Raw genomic sequence first — 4,517 nt, 5'->3', positions numbered from 1 at the left:
CCTGAGGTTCGTGGGCTCATCACCAAAACTCCCAGAGGGGTGATTCCAATGCCTTGGGCTGGGCCTCTGGTGCTGAGCTGGGCAAGGCTCCTGGGACAGAGAGAGCTCCTGGCAAGAGGGCCCTGGTGCAGAGACACAGCTCTGCCCAGGAGCAGCTCCTCTGCACAGCGCAGCAGGGCTGGGGGCTCTGACTGCAGGCACCCAGGCAGAAAGTGATTCCAGGCAGCCTGGAGGGTGTGGGCAGAGGAGAGCTCAGTGCAGGAGAAACCTTCACAGCTCTGCACATGGTAAGTGTCCGGCTACAGGACAGTGCAGGAGAGGTTCCTGGAAGGGGCTCCTGGATCCGGGATGTCTCTGCCTGGCCAGGAGCTGCCAGGATGTCTCTTGTGGCTCGTGCTGTGTGGAGGAGAAGGTGCTGCAGAGCAGCCTTGGGCAGAGGAAGGGGAGGGCAGGGGCTGCCTGCAAAGAGAAGGCACTTTCTGCAGTCTCTGCCTGCATTTTCCTGCTCTAATTCTTGCGCAGGCTCTGTGTTAACAGAGTTGTAGGGATTGCACAGGTGAAGGAACTTCCTATTGCATTGAACTGAGACATAAACAGGTTAGTGATGAACCTGAGAATATCCCTTCCCTTCTCTCTGCTTACACACTGCACCAGGGCTTTTCTGAGCTGTTCTTTAGGACCTGCAGACAGGGACATGTCCCTGGGAGGTGTCTGCAGAGCAGAGCTGGGCACACAGCGGATGGGATGGTGTCTGTGAGCATGGACAGGAGGAGACGTGGGGACAGAGAAAGAGCTGCTGGCAGGGACAGCTGCAGGCAGCAGGGACATGGGCAGGTAGTGAGAGGGAGCTGCTCCCTCCCTGCCATCCCCTGAAGTGCAGGCGCCTTCCTTGCAGCAGCCCCTGGTCTCCTCTCCTCCCCAGCACAGCTTCTGTCATGGCATGTATAATCTGTGGGGCTGAGAATACGGGGTGTCTGAACCCTAAATCTCTGTGTAAGTAGGCACATTTGCTGCAGGCCCCCTCCACCTTCCTCCACGGAAGAAGGCATAGAATCACAGAATCATAGAATATCCCGAGTTGGAAGGGACCCACAAGGATCATCGAGTCCAGCTCCTGGCTCCACAGAGGTCTTACCCCAAAATTCCTACCATATGACAAGGAGCATATTCCAAACGCTTCTTAGACTCCAGAGCTCTTTTCCCTCTGCTGCCTGTGCCGGCCAGGTGGCACAGGGGTGTGAGGACAGGTTCTACCTCACCGACAACGCAGCCTCGGCACCGGGTTGGGTCCGCCCTGCCTGCCCATGCCTGCTTCTCTCCCTTGCCCAGCGTGGCAGCTGCTGGTGCCTGATTCTGACAGGGAATGCTGTGCATGGAGGGTGAAGCAGGAGGAAATGCTTCCTGTTCTCTCCGGCCAGACACAGGCAGTCTGTGAGCTAATTTCATCTCTCAGGGTGGGGAATAGAGAAGACTCACATGGAGTCACACAGCCAAACACCCCTCACTCAACAGAGGGATCCCCTTCCCTGGAACCCTCCTCCAAGTACATGGCTCTGTTGGCACCTCTGTGTACCACTGCTCTGGAGCAGAGGTGGCCCATCAGGAGCTGCTGGGCAGAGGCATTTGCTGTGTACAGGACACTCAGCCAGCACAGAGCAGGGCTCCAGCCAGGGAGAGACAAAAAGGTCCCCTAGAAAGAAAGGCAATGTGAAGGCTTCATTGAAGAATCAAATGGCTGTAGCTCAGAGCAATTTTCCCTAACACTCTATATTTTTTCTTCTTTGGCAGTGTCCCTGATGAAGGGCAGCAAATGCCCAACATCAGCTCTGTGAGCGAGTTCCTCCTGCTGGCATTTGCAGACACGCGGGAGCTGCAGCTCCTGCACTTTGGGCTCTTCCTGGGCATCTACCTGGCTGCCCTCCTGGGCAACGGCCTCATCCTCACAGCTGTAGCCTGCGACCACCGCCTCCACACCCCCATGTACTTCTTCCTCCTCAACCTCGCCCTCCTCGACCTGGGCTGCATCTCCACCACTCTCCCCAAAGCCGTGACCAATTCCCTCTGGGACACCAGGGCCATTTCCTACGCAGGATGTGCTGCACAGGTCTTCCTATTAGTCTTCTTGATTACAGCAGAATTTTATGTTCTCACCATCATGGCCTACGACCGCTACGTAGCAATCTGCATGCCCCTGCACTACGGGGGCCTCCTGGGCAGCAGAGCTTGTGCCCAGATGGCAGCAGCTGCCTGGGGCAGTGGCTTTCTCCATGGTGTCCTGCACACGGCCAGTACATTTTCCCTGCCCCTCTGCCAAGGCAATGCTGTGGACCAGTTCTTCTGTGAAATCCCCCAGATCCTCAAGCTCTCCTGCTCAGATGCCTACCTCAGGGAAGTTGGGTTTATTGCATTTAGCTTTTGTTTAGGTGCTGGTTGCTTTGTTTTCATTCTGTTGTCCTATATGCAGATATTTAGGGCAGTGCTGAGGATGCCCTCTGAGCAGGGCCTGCACAAAGCCTTTTCCACATGCCTCCCTCACCTGACTGTGGTCTCCCTGTTTATCAGCACTATCGTGTTTGCCGGCGTGAAGCCCCCTTCCATCTCCTCCCTATACCTGGACTTTGTGGTGGCAGTTCTGTACTCAGTAGTGCCTCCAGCACTGAACCCCCTCATCTACAGCATGAGGAACCAGGAGCTCAAGCATGCACTGAAGAAGCTGTTTCAGTTGTCTTCCAGAAGCAATTAGCTGCTGCTCTGCTGCTGCAATGGGAAAAACTCACCAAAAAAACACTGTGTGAGACACAGCCTTTCAGTGCCAGGTACCAGGTCCACAAATGCTGGCCCCAAACTGTGAGAAGCAAAGTAATAATGTTACGTACAGAAAGAGAGAAGATGGATCCTGAGGATACAGGGCTGCAGGCACCTGTGAGCAGTACGGACACTGACCTGCGGTCTCAATGCTCTTAGGGTAGGAAATAGGAGAAAGAGGCCAGTGCCTGTCCTATGCCACCTCCCCTCCAGCCCTGCCCTCCTACAGGTGGAGTATTTCTCCCTTACTCGGGCACCAGCAGTGCTTTGCCTCCTCCTCCTCCACAGGGAGATGAACCACAGGCCGGGCTGTGTGTGAGGGAGCAGCAGACCTGAGCAGAAAAAAAGCCAGTTTCATGGCACCGGGGCATCTGAAGGGTCCAGCCCCTGCGGTTGGGTCTGTTCTCCGCAGCAAAGAGCTGTCACCAAGCCCCAGGGCTGTGGTTGCTCCTGCAGCTCTGAGGACCACTCCAAGGGCATCACAGTAACGATGGTCAGGACCTATGAGGGTCAGCCCGCCCATGGATCGCAACAGGAGGTTGGTAGGATTCCATAGTACACAAGGACACAGACACCTCGTTGCTCCGTTTTCATGAATGTCTTTATTACAAATTGTTACAAAACCCTACCTGTAAAGCAACTACATAGTGCAAGAAACTACTAAGTTACCACTAGGAAAGCAAATATGGGCTTGTGATGCTTTCCCTAAATCTGCACCAATAAATACTATTTGAGCTGCTACTGGTACGACACTCATGAATCCACTTGGTGGAGGGCACAAGGCAGGGCACCTTCCCCTTCTTTCTTTGGGGCCAGTCATGATAGCTCTTGAGTATTGTGAACATCGTTGGGCAACCCTAATGACATGCCTCCAGACTCTGTTTCTGGCTTTTTCCAAGGGTAAACAACTAAAGAAAAGGGTACCAGAGGGCTGTTGGCATAACTGCCTTGAATACAGAGAACGTCAAATAGTTGTCTACCTTGCCTGGTCTCGCACAGGACCCTTCTGTTGTGGGGTTGCTGAGAGCCAAAGAAGAGCAGGTGCCAATGGCTGCCACAACGGTGCACCGGCAGCAATAGCGCACTGACCTCCAAGTCCTCCAAGCTCAAGAGATGTGTATTCCTGTGAGCAAAAAGTCAGACAAAGGGGGCAGGAGACCTGCTTGGATGATCAAGGAGATCCTGGAGTGACTTAAATGAAAGAAGAAAGCATACATAATGTGGAAAAGGGGACAAGCCACTTGGGAAGAATATAGGGACAATGTCTGAGGATGCAGGGAAGTGACAGGGAAGTCCAAGGCCCGTTTGAAGTTAAATCTTGCAAGAGGTGTCAAGGACAACAAAAAGGGCTTTTTCAAATATATCAAGAGCTGAAGGAAGACAAAGGAAAATATGGGCCCACTGGTTAACGAGGTGGGTGCCCTGGTGACAAAGGATACACAGAAGGCAGAATTACTGAATGCCTTCTTTGCTTCAGCCTTCACTGCTAAGACCAGCCCTCTGGAATCTCTGAGCTTCGGGACAAGGGAGGAGAGCTGGAGAAACGAGGACTTTCCCTTGGTTGAAGAGGATCAGGTCAGAGATCTCTTAGGCAAACTTGACACCCACAAATCCATGGACCTCGATGGGATACATTCATGAGTGCTGAGGGAGCTGGCAGATGTTATTGCTGGCCCACTCTCCGTCATCTTTGAAAGGTCATGGAGAACAGG

Source organism: Anser cygnoides, chromosome 28 (assembly GCF_040182565.1).
Source record: "Anser cygnoides isolate HZ-2024a breed goose chromosome 28, Taihu_goose_T2T_genome, whole genome shotgun sequence".
Taxonomy (NCBI): domain Eukaryota; kingdom Metazoa; phylum Chordata; class Aves; order Anseriformes; family Anatidae; genus Anser; species Anser cygnoides.
Note: the sequence above shows the minus strand (reverse complement) of the source record.